The sequence below is a fragment of the Hippocampus bargibanti genome, linkage group LG09, assembly GCF_051943395.1.
Source record: "Hippocampus bargibanti isolate YZ-2025 linkage group LG09, ASM5194339v1, whole genome shotgun sequence".
Classification (NCBI taxonomy): domain Eukaryota; kingdom Metazoa; phylum Chordata; class Actinopteri; order Syngnathiformes; family Syngnathidae; genus Hippocampus; species Hippocampus bargibanti.
The window spans coordinates 21,328,480-21,341,724 of record NC_142742.1 but is presented as its reverse complement, the minus strand read 5'-3'; positions in this window follow the sequence as shown (position 1 = coordinate 21,341,724).

Sequence of the window (13,245 nt, the reverse complement as noted above, 5' to 3'; positions counted from 1 at the left end):
TGCTACATTGCTGTCATTGACGGCTCGAATTGATATTGGAGGACACCTTTAATCAATTGCAAACATTGATGCTTTCCTCATTAGAACTATTTGAATCATATTCATAACTGGATGAGTAACAAGAAAACATCTTCTCCGAATCTGAAGCCATTGTTTTGATTCTCGAGCAAGGCAAGACGTCTTGGCGTGACGTCACGAACAAGGGGGTGGGACTGGCCATTTCCGGATTCATTTTGAAGTCATCTTTATTGGTGTTTTTCATTGAACTAAAAATATCAGCCTGCCTGATTTGGGTATTTTCGATGCTATAAAACGTTTTTCAGTGGGAAACAAAAAAAAAAAGTGACGGTTGTCCTTTAAATGCAGTGTGTACAAACCTCATAGCACAGTAAGAACACTACAACCCAATTTATTAACTGTATTTCAAATGTGAATAATATCCCTGATCAGTTAATAAATTTTTCACAAGGAATATGGCGTTTACATACTATTTCGCAGATACTTGGAGGAGGAAATGGAAATAGATTAAAATAACATATGCACTGTGATTTATCAAGATCGCGTCTGTTTTTATTTTCATTGAAGTTTTCATCGAAGGGGCAAAGTTAAAGAAATCAACATTTATTGAAAAATGGAATCACTTTCAACATTCAAAACATATTACACAACGAAATATTCAAGCTCAATAATACCTACTTGTGTTAAATTCCGCCAAATCATGGATGGATTGTCCTGACCGCGCGCTCTACAAACTCTCCACTGACGCCCTCGCCCTCACGCACAAACAATACACGTGTACGATCGCCGAGCACACAGACATAGGCTACTTGCAGTTGAAATTTGCATACTCGGCACGGCAGCCAATCAGAAGCCTGCTTCTTTCTTCCGGATTTTCGCAAGCGTTATAAAGTTATAAAGTCATGTTCCAAAATAGATGCACAGAACCTCAGCCCAGAAGAAAGATTCAAAAGAAGCTAACAACATGTGTGACGCTAAAAAACGTAAATTTATATCAAACCGTGACTGTAAAGTGTACGTGAGACTTATGAAAGGGGCTTCGTGGCTCGGAGGAAGCAATGCAAACGTTGCGTTGTGAGCCACAACGAGAATGGACTACTGCAGCAAAATCTACAGCCATGCACATTTACCGTAAATTAAGCAAGGTAGAATTTGCAGTAGGTACATTCTTGATTTAAAAAACTTTATACTTTGTGACAATGTTTTTTAATGTGATTAGTTGTCTCATTGTGTTTCAAGTTGTGAAAAATGGGGCAGGCAACTTTTCAATTATCTGGCCTGTTCTCTGCTAACTTTTTGTCATGAGTTTCAGACACTGTTTTTACTATAACTTGAACAAGTTCGGCGGGCCGGATTAAAAAGCATAACGGGCCGTATGCGGCCCGCGGGCCGTAGTTTGCCCATGCCTGATCTATGTTGTTTCGCTAAGATTTTAACCTCATTGTCGTCAAATGAGTGGTTGCTAGCTTTTAGGTGCAAATGTACTGCCGATTGGAGCCCACTTGTATTATTGAAATATTATATTATATTATATTATATTATATTATATTATATTATATTATATTTGAAATAAGTTGGAATTTTATGTTGCCAAAGGACAAACCGATAAACACGTTAAGGCAAAAATTAGTGCATCCAAAAGATAGGCTACCAAATGAAAAACAAAGTCATGTAGTTTATTCCATACATTGTAAGAATGAAAATTGTAAAGAGCAGTACATTGGGGAGACTCAACAAATTCTCAAAAAAAGACTTGCGGGTCCGGGGAGAACGTGCAAGCTCCACACAGGGAGGCCGGACCGGGACGCGGACCGGCGACCTATTCACTGTGAAGCCAGTGTGCTAACCACTCGACTAATGGGCCGCCCTTGATTTTATGCCGTTAAAAGTTCTGAAGGCTGTATCAATAGTGATTGAATGTGGGAGGATGGGCTAGTTCCATTGATTTTTTTTTACCTAGCATACAATTGAGGATACTAAATTATGATCATATCATACATTTCATTTATAAGCGCCTTTCAAAACTCTCACTAAGTTCACTACACAGTCAAAGGATACGTTTTTCTGACGGCGAGCACCGGCAGCCACACGTGCCAGCAAGAGCTATATGTCAGTCATGAGACACCCATTATCAGATTTTTTTTCTTTTAGGAATATACAAATAAGTAGATGGATTAGGGACAGACAACAGTGAAAACAGTGTGACCAAGTGTCATGTTTGATTTGGATTTTTGTGAATTTCTGAATTGAGCGACTGGCTGCTTCATCTAAAATGTACATAATCATAGTAAATTACAGCTTTTTGTCAAAAGTGGATTTAAAACCACTTGTATCTTTTATTTCTTTTGTCTCACCTTGAATTTGAAGGAGTATAAACATTTTAAGAATGCAATTCCAAATTGTCAATTTGTTCCCATTTACGCTCTTTATAATTGATGTATCAGTTAAATGCTCTGATTACTTTACAATTTTATTGCAAGAAAGCATTTCATGAAGATGTTGCCACAAAGGGACATAAGTCTTCTTGTGCCGGTCCCAAGCCCGGATAAATACAGAGGGTTGTGTCAGGAAGGGCATCCGACGTAAAAGCTGGGCCAAACCAAACATGCGTATCATACCTCTGAAGATGGAGGTTACTGATTCGCTGTGGCGACCCCTTGAAGGGAAAAGCCGAAAGGAAAAGAAGATACTTAGAGATTTGTTTCTTTTTCTTTATTACATTACACCTTAAAGACGGAGAATAAGGAATACAGGGAAATCTTGTACAACAAAATCATGTTTATAACAATGTTTTTTTTTTCACAAAAGGGGACTTTTCACTAGAGCAAATGGCATCTGAAATGTAAACACTCTCTCTCTCTCACACACACACACACACACACACACACACGCACAAATGTATACATATTCCAATAGTGCATAAATGTCTTCCAATAGTACATAAATATGAGCATATACTTATTTGACACTTCATATAGCCATTGTAGACAGAAACAAGGGAAGGAAATGGCGAAATTTACGATCAGCATTCACTTTTACTTTCATCAAATTATTGCACAATGTATTTTACTTGTTTCCTCCATCTTTCATTTTATTACTTTGATCCTGTCTTCAAACCTTAAAGCATTTTTTTAACTCCGTGGTCTGCACAGGTTCGTTTTTTTTGGCCATTTTAGCAATGCAACATTGTTTTAGCAATGCAACATTCTTTAACAATGACATATACATTGGCTTCCGAACTTAATTGGTTCCCAGAGTGTGTCAGGCGAAAAGTGTGTATCCCAAAAATTAATTTCCCATAGGGAACCATTAAAATGAGAATAATCCGTTCCCAGGTCCCCATAAAACAATTTTCTACTTCCTGATTTTCTAAGCCTCAGAAACTACACAAAATATACCTTATTTTATGTACCGTATTTTAACGACCATAAGGCGCATATAAACATCTCAGATTGTTTTCAAAATGTGCAGTGCGCCCTGTAGTGGGACTCAGCTTAGTTTTCGCGGACATATAGCAAGGTGGCCGGAGTTGGAGGAAAGACTGATGGAGAATAATAATTTATCATGTTTAAAAGTGCTGTGCTTTGCTGACCAACTAAACAATGGGCCTACAGTCAAAGCGCAGATGACCACAGTAAATCTGAGTGAAACAGACACGGCAGGGTGAACTGTCGGCTACATCTAGGAGGTCTGGCCTTGAACACAATTTGGGGTTTGGGATACTCCTTTATCACCGAAGTTATTTACGGCTTGAACATCCTGCACAGGCGCCAGGTTACAGACTAACGGTTGATGGAGGGGACAACCAATTAGAGTGTCTATGTTTTATTGCTTACATCTGTTGTTGCTCAGAACGCCCAGAGGCGTGGTATGCTAATCAAGAAAACTATGTTTTACAAGCATCTCCATCTATGAAGGCCAGCCAAAGAAGAGTGGAGATCCGATATCACCACCATGTGGACTGGAGTGGTATCACTTCTTTAAAATGATAGGGAGGATAAGCAGACATTCATAAAACGCATCAATTCACAGTACGCCACCCGGTAAGAAGCTCACATGCGTGCAAGGGGAGGATGAAGAATACTGTACGCGCAAACAGTGCTGCAACTTCTAAAGTGGGGAGTTGATCAATCAAGGGTACCTTCACAGGAACCCAGAAGTGGGCTGGGATTCCTCAACAGTTAATCGCAGTTTTGTTTTTCTTTCACATTTGTCTGTATCTGAAACATTACGCCAAATACAAGCTTGAATCCTTACAGATAACTAAATGGCCTATCAATTACTTTATTGTATGTCCTCTGAAAAGTGTCGTTTATGAGGCGTTTGCTTGTCGCTTTGTTACAGCTGCAGCCGCCGTTGTGAAAGCTCCATTAAAATAGACATGTATAGTAATAGTAATATCGCTATTATTATTATTATTAGTGTTAATTTAGCAGTTTTTAGCTTTCGTGAGCTTAAAAGACTTTGAAGTTCTGTTTGTGATGTAATATAGGGAAAGATCATTTAGATATACTGTGACTGGAAGATAAAGCATCTTAAAGGACTGGAGTTCTGTTTGTGATGTAATGTAAGGAAAGAGATGCCCATTTCACCGTAAGATCAGAGCATTGTCATCAAATGGTGAGTATAGTTTTTGCTTTTTTGAATGTTGCTGTGCCGATTACCATTTTGTGTTTGGGAGCCTTTTACTGAGCGAGTTGCTTGTTCTGTACCCACAAAGGGACATATGTCTTATTGTGCCGGTCCCAAGCCCGGATAAATACAGAGGGTTGTGTCAGGAAGGGCATCCGACGTAAAAGCTTGGCCAAAACAAACATGCGGATCAAACCACTAAAGATGGAGGACACTGATTTGCTGTGGCGACCCCTCGAAGGGAAAAGCTGAAATGGAAAAGAAGATCACTTTAATTTACATATACTCTCAATAAATAGCTTGGCAGAGGGGCGCAGAATTCAGACGTATGTCATCTGATGACTGCGTCTCCTGCCGGCAGTGGGGACAATCTTTCTGGTTCTGAGTCTCTGTCCACGGTGTCTGCCTGTCATATCTTTGACAAAGACTCGAGCAATGGATCGTCGAGCAAAGAGCGAGCGGAAGGAGCGTTTCGACTGTCACCATCCGACTCAGAGCAGTAACGCTAGCGGAGGAAATGAAAATTGAACATTTCCGAGGAGGTCCGTCTTGGTGCTGGCGTTTTATGAAACAGTGCCATTTTTCCATCCGGACAAGAACTACGGTTACGCAGCAACAGCCGGCGGATTATTCAGAAAAGTTGGCGAACTTCCGGTCCTACTGCGAGAAGCACATCGCCGACAAGCGCAACCAGCCGAGCCACATCACCAACATGGACGAGGTACCGCTAACTTTCGACATCCCGGTGAGTCACACGGCGGAGAAGGGAACCAGCACGGTAGTGATACGCACAACGGGGTACGAAAAGGCTTCGTTTACTGTTGTGCTTGGCTGCCATGCGAACGGAGAGAAACTGCCGCCGATGGTGATTTTTAAAAGAAAGACTTTGCCTAAAGTGACATTTCCAGCAGGCGTCATTATTAAGGAAAACGAAAAGGGCTGGATGGACGAGGATATGATGGAGTGGATGAGGCAGGTGTATGTAAGGAGACCGGGTGGTTTTTTTCCACACATCACCGTCACTTCTGATTTGTGACTCTATGCGAGCGCATCACACAGACAATGTGAAGCAGAAAGTGAAGCAGATTGAACGCTACGCTTGTGTAGGGGGTTAGAAACGACCTCCGTTACTGTATGTTAGTCGATTAGACTACCAAGTCAGGAGAGGGCGCTACGCGCCTGTGAATGGAATAGAGGAAGGTGATGTAGGCTCAGCTCACGCATGCGCAGTTGTCATAAATGTCGTTGTGTGAAGCTGATTAACACGGTTGTATCGTGTCTTTTCCTCGTCGTTCACAGGTATTCAAAATAATAAGTGTTAGACATCCTCAAGATGTTAAAGTAATTGGGGACTTGTTGGGCGATGCTATATATGAAACCTTGTTTTGTGGCTTTGATGAATGTTTTGTGGCTTTGATGAATTCGGATTTTTGGATGTCAATTGTAGTTCCCAGTACAACACACAGACGTGCATAAGCATGTGCGAATGTGGAGGATATATATATATACAATGTATAGATGTTGAATGTATAGATCTACACATGTGAAATGTAAATGTGAAAAATGCCGTTGTGTGAAGCTGATTAACACGGTTGTCTCGTGTCGTCTTTTCCTCGTCGTTCACAGGTATTCAAAATAATAAGTGTTAGACATCCTCAAGATGTTAAAGTAATTGGGGACTTGTTGGGCGATGCTATATATGAAACCTTGTTTTGTGGCTTTGATGAATGTTTTGTGGCTTTGATGAATTCGGATTTTTGGATGTCAATTGTGGTTCCCAGTACAACACACAGACGTGCATAAGCATGTGCGAATGTGGAGGATATATATATATACAATGTATAGATGTTGAATGTATAGATCTACACATGTGAAATGTAAATGTGAAAAATGCCGTTGTGTGAAGCTGATTAACACGGTTGTCTCGTGTCGTCTTTTCCTCGTCGTTCAAAGTGCTACCTGCCTGTGACGCCTTTGGACCGACCCAGGTATCCCCTAGGCCTGAGGCCGGTTGCAATTGGGGGCTCGTCCGGGATCCGTGCCGCTAGTGGGCAGAGTGGGAGCTGCTACAGAGAGAACCTGTGCCTAAAGCTTCAGGGAAGACTGTAGTGCTGTCCGTTCTTCAGAGAAGAGAGGCTTCAGGGTCTAACGATGGCTCCCACAACTCCACGACGGGTATTGATTTTCAAGATCCAAAAGAGACTATTAGCTTTGAATGTCAATCAGCTACTAACTGTTGCCAGCGCAGTGGATGAGAGTGATACTGAGGACCTTGCGGCCCTTAGTGAACCAGAACTGTTTGATGTGATTATTGACTACGTCAGAGGTGACAAATTAAGATACATAGAAGATGAAGGCACGTCTCAACTCCTTCACCTCGATGACATGATCAGCGAGCTCTTAGATGCCCCGGAGGAACCTACTGGGGAAGGAGCTGACCTGAGAGGAGGAGTTGAGGTCACACCTCTTCCACCGAGAGACATCCCCACACCGGTCAGGAAAGTCACCACTCCATCGCCATTCAGGATCATCGCCAACAGTTCAAGTGGTGCTCCTCCTGAACATGCCGGCTTATCCTCCGGTATGGGGGAGCAGGTGGTGAAGTACACGGATGTAGCGGCTCTGTTTCCACGGAGGGAGTTCAAAATTTATGGTGGTCAGATTTCTGACACCGGGTCTGAACTGTCATACCGTAGCCTGTGTAGACAAATGGATGAGGGACTACGAGAAGGGTTTAGCGAGTCTGAGGTTATCCGCACTGTGTCGAAGATAACTAAACCTGGAACATTCCGAGACATGCTAAGTGATACAGAGGGTCTTACAATGTCACAGTTAAAAACTATTTTACGATCACATATCAGAGATAAGAGCAGCTCTGAGCTCTTCAACGAACTCAGTACCGCTCAGCAGCGAGACAGTGCGTCCCCACAGCAATTTTTATATAGACTGATGGGTTTGAAGCAAAGAATTATGTTTGAGTCACAACAACCAGGTGCAGATTTTGGTTACGATCAAAAACTTGTGCAAGGTACATTTCTGCACACACTCTATTAAGGGCTAAATGAGAAGAATTATCATGTCAGATGTGATCTCAAACCATTCCTTACCGATTTACAGGTTCGTGATGATGTCCTGTTAGAACGACTTACCAAGTCCACAAGTGAAGAGGCTGAGAGGGTGAAACGCCTCAGTACTGTGACTAAAAATAGATCTGTGAATGTCCATGCAGCTCAAACTAATCAAACTGACCAGATTAACCAGACCAAGGTTGACTCTGAATTACAGGCTAACCGTGCTGCCATTCTCGAGCTGACTGCACAAGTGACCGCACTGACCAAACACTTTGCCCAAGTTGTTAAACCTACAGAATCGGCGCCTCAGGTAGATCCATGTCCGTCCCTGACTCGATCCACGACGCGACCACAGAAACCAACGAATGAGACTAGGGGCAGGTGTCAGGCCTGTGTGCGGAAGAACATTAAGAGCTGCCCTCACTGTTTCATTTGTGGTCAGGAAGGACATAGAGCTGTGGGCTGTCTGCGAAGAAAGGCACCGGGAAACGGGGAAAGGTCACTGGAGTGAGGCTTCCAGTGATCAATGCCAATGATAAGCCTCCAGTGCAAATCAACGTGGTTGAACCAGTCACATCCATAAGTCTGACGACGCAGTGTCAGTCAACATCAAAAAAACATGTAGCACAACTAATTGGCAAGCGATGTATGGTCTCATGTGCACTCAATGGGGTCCCAGTCCAAATGCTGCTTGACTCAGGGTCTCAAGTGGCCGTGGTGAGTAGGGCGTGGGTAGAGGAAGCACTGCCCAACGTAACCATTCAGCCACTTTCATTCCTATTTCCGGACCAACCGTTTGAGGTATCTGCAGCGAATGGCACAGCGGTTCCCTTTGATGGATGGGTAAATGTGGGGTTGCAGATACGGAGTGGAAGCCATGGACATGCTGACATACAAGTGCCCATACTAATCAGTACGAGTTGTGTGAACTGTCCTCTCTTAGGAAGCAATGTGATTGCAGAAATTATCAAAGAGAATAATGAACAGGTGGACATTGGAGCCATACTGAAAGAAGCCATGAGTGTCAGTGAACGCACAGTAGAGACCTTGATTTCTGTGCTTCAGAAATTGGGCCCTGATGAGACATTCATCCAGTACCCTGTGTGTGATGGGAAGAAGGGACTCATTATTCCTGCGGGCAAGGTATGGGAGGTGAAGTGCAGAGTCAGAGCATGCGACAATGGGGGGACAATGCTATTTGAGCCCAGTATAGGGAACAGCTGCCCTGAGGGGCTAGAGCCGTTCTACTCGTTAGTACATGTACCCAGTGGGCCGACAAAAATGGTAAAAATTCCCATTCAGAATGTTAGTAAACATGACATTCATCTTCCACAGAGAACTGTTCTCGGATCAATTGAGGAAGTTACTGGGGTCATGCCCTTGAAGGAGTGCTCCGACAATCCAAAGCCGCTAAACAGTCCCACCGTTCAAATCTGCTCGGCTCTGACCACAGACAAGTGGCATCCTCCGGTTGACTTGTCACATCTTAAAGAGGAAGAACAGGGGATTGCCAGAGACATGTTGTATGAAGAGTCAGATGTCTTTGCAAGAGGTGATGCTGATATAGGTTGCATTCCAAACCTGCAACTCAAGATCCAACTCACTGACAACACGCCGGTGCAAAAGCGTTACAATGCCATTCGTCTGTGTAAGCTCTCAGTCGTACAGGAGTGGTCCATCGATGAGAAGGTTTCTTCAGCCGTCATCTGTACAAATGTGAAGGTTTCGGACGTTTCGCCTCCTATCCAAGAGGCTTCGTCAGCGAACTAAAGTCTGACTGGTCGTATCGGCCCTATTTATATATCCCTAATGTCCAGACATGGTGGCGCCGGACCCAGCTATGATAGGTCCCTACTCTCAGGTTGGGGGGGGGGGGGGGGGCAATCGGCAGTACATTTGCACCTAAAAGCTAGCAACCACTCATTTGACGACAATGAGGTTAAAATCTTAGCGAAAGAACATAGATGGTTTGAAAGGGGGGTAAAAGAAGCGATTCATATAAAACAACAAAATCCTTCATTAAAGCGGTCTGGTGGGGTGAGGTTCAATTTGGATCGTTCATACAATAGCCTGCTTAGGCAAAACAGGTTAGGCAACTTTCGTAATGCTGATGAGGGTCGTTATGCTGATGAGGTGATACCGGTGGGAGTGGGGGTAATAGGCCAGTCGTTAGTCAGGAATGTAGGAACAATCGGTGGGGCCACAGGGAGGGGTCCTCTGCCCCCCCCAATCTGAGAGTAGGGACCTATCATAGCTTTTTAAGTGTTTCTCAAAACATTTACTGGTTTTTCCTGTTCTCACCAGACCGGTTTAATGAAGGATTTTGTTGTTTTATATGAATCGCTTCTTTTACCCCCCTTTCAAACCATCTCTGGGTCCGGCGTCACCATGTCTGGACATTAGGGATATATAAATAGGGCCGATACGACCAGTCAGACTTTAGTTCGCTGACGAAGCCTCTTGGATAGGAGGCGAAACGTCCGAAACCTTTACAATGCCATTCCAAAACCCCTTTATCAAGAGGTCAAAGACTATGTGCAAAACCTACTTCACCATGGTTGGATAAGAAAATCCACTTAAGCATACTCATCTCCTGTCATCTGTGTTAGAAAAAAAGAGAAAAGCTTGCGCCTGTGCGTTGACTTTAGGGAGCTAAATCGCAAAACTGTCCCTGATCGTCATCCACTCCCACGCATTCAAGATTTGCTAGATAACCTGGGGGGCTACTCTTGGTTCTCAATACTTGACCAAGGCAGCGCTTACCACCAGGGCTTTGTTGATGACAGTTCCAGGCATCTAACGGCTTTCAGCACCCCTTGGGGGCTGTACGAGTGGCACTGCCTCCGATTTGGCCTAACTAATGCGCCAGCAGCCTTTCAAAGATGTATGGGGGAGGTTCTTGATGGCCTGAGGGACGAATGCTGCTCTCCTTATCTAGATGACGTGCTCTGCTTTTCAAAATCATTTCATGAACACGTAGAGGACCTGAGGAAAGTGCTTAACCGGCTGCGGCAGCATGGCATAAAGCTACGTCCGAATAAATGTGAACTGTTCAGACGACAAGTGAGGGACTTGGGTCATCTCGTGTCAAGTGATGGTGTCCGCATAGACCCTAAAGACCTGGAAGCCGTTTTGCAGTTAAAAGAGAGAGAACCACGCAATGTAGGGGAAGTCAGAGCTCTATTGGGGTTCTTGGGCTACTATAGATCCTTCGTACAGGACTTTGCCAGGATTGCACGGCCGCTGTTTAAACTGGTAGAGGGGGCCACTCAGCCTGACCAGAGGCCAGTTCACAACACCGCTGCACGCCAAAGGAAATTCACCAAGTTAGGCCAGCTTCCCTCTGGTAACCCTGTTGGATTATTTGTTATCGTTCGCCCTTGGTTCATTGCTTCGACGGGTGTAGATGGAGATCGATGGTTAAATCATCAGGGAGCCAGGTCTTGAACAGAAAGTTGATTTAATTGGGAGAGCACGGGACATCGTGGTATCGGCCGCGGAGGGAGCAGGAGAGAGAGAGAGAGACGAACGAGCTGCAGGAGTATTTATGCGGCGCATAGTAATGACGCGACAGGATGTGACGTAATGAAAATGCGACATCGTGTAGGCAAGATATGACGTATAAGGAAGTTCAAAATGTAAACAAAGACTACAGAGCGATGTTTAGAGATGTTTGTATGGCGAATTACCCTAACAACCCTGTTCAGTGGGGCCCCGAACACAGTGCTGTGGTCTCCCGCCTGGTAGATGTATTGACCGGTCCACCTATTTTAGCCTACCCAGACTTTAATCTGCCCTTTGTGTTAAATACGGACGCATCCAATGAAGGTCTGGGGGCTGTGCTTTATCAGCAGCAGGGAGATAAACTTCGCGTTGTTGCTTATGGATCCAGAACACTCTCACCTTCAGAGAAAAATTATCATCTCCATTCTGGAAAGCTTGAGTTTCTGGCGTTGAAATGGGCAATCTGCGACAAATTTTGAGATTATCTCTACTATGCACCCACATTCACTGTGTACACGGACAATAACCCCCTCGCGTACGTCCTAAGCACGGCCAAACTCAATGCTGCCGGACATCGCTGGGTGGGTGAGTTGGCGGATTTCCACTTCACAATAAAGTACAGGCCAGGCAAGGCGAATGCTGATGCCGACACACTGTCGCGTTATCCAGTTGGAGGGACACACAGAGGAGTACACTGAAACTTTGCCCCCAGACGTGGTTTCCACCATATGGCAGGGGGACAAGGCTGTGGCTGAGGAGGATGTGCCATGGATGGCTGTGTTGCAACTCACCTCTGATGGTGAGGATTTTCTTCCTGTGACAGTCCCCGTTATCACTCCAGATGATATCAGAGCTGCTCAGGAAGAGGATGCGTCAATCTCTGAGGTAATGACACTGAAGAGGAGGGGATGGAACCCCAATGACAAAGATAAAAGACAAATGGGACCAGAGGCAAGGAGACTAGTACACGAATGGAATAGACTGAAACTGGACAAGGGAATTTTCTACAGACAGGCGGGGAAATGGAAACAGCTCGTTCTCCCTAGTAAGCTGAAGTCGACGGTGTTTAAACACCGGCATGATGACATGGGTCATGTTGGAGCTGACAAGGTGATCAACCTTGCAAGGCAGAGGTTCTATTGGCCATTCATGCAGCACGAAATAGAAAACTACGTAATTCGCCAGTGTTCCTGCATTAAACAGAAACGACCCACCATTCCGGAAAAAGCACCCATGGGCAACATCACTACTAGTGCCCCATTTGAGCTAAAAGGAGGCTATGAGTATATTCTAGTCCTGGTAGACCACTTTACTCGTTTCGCACAAGCCTACCCGACTAAGAATAAGTCAGGCAAGGTTGCTGCTGAGAAAATCTTTAGTTAGATTTTATTCCACGGTTCTCTTATCCAGAGAGACTACATCATGATCAAGGTCGGGAGTTTGAAAACAGTCTATTCCAGCGGCTTCAACAGTTGTCTGGCATTGCGCATTCCCGAACCACCCCATACCATCCGCAGAGCAACCCTGTAGAACATCTGAATAGAACACTGTTACAGATGCTACACACTCTCCAAGAAGAAAGGAAAGCTGAGTGGAAAGACTATTTGCCTCATGCAGTTCATGCGTACAACTGTACAAGACATGAGTCCACTGGCTATTCACCGTTCTTCCTCCTCTATGGAAGGTCTCCCCGGTTGCCCATCGACTTAGTTTTTGGTCTGACAGCTGACGAAGAAGTAAAAAGCCGACAGGAATATGCACGTAAGTGGGCCTGTCGAATGCAAGATGCTTACAGAATTGCCTCCGAGAATAGTCAAAAGAGCTCTGAAAAAAAAGAAGAAATACTATGACCGTGGTGTTAAAGGCATTGCACTCCAGCCAGGGGATCGTGTACTTGTCAGGAACCTATCTGAGAGGGGTGGACCTGGCAAGCTCCGGGCTTACTGGGAGGAAAAAGTCCACAGGGTCACTGAAAGAGTGGGAGATGGACCAGTGTACAAGGTTCGAGCAGAAAACGGAG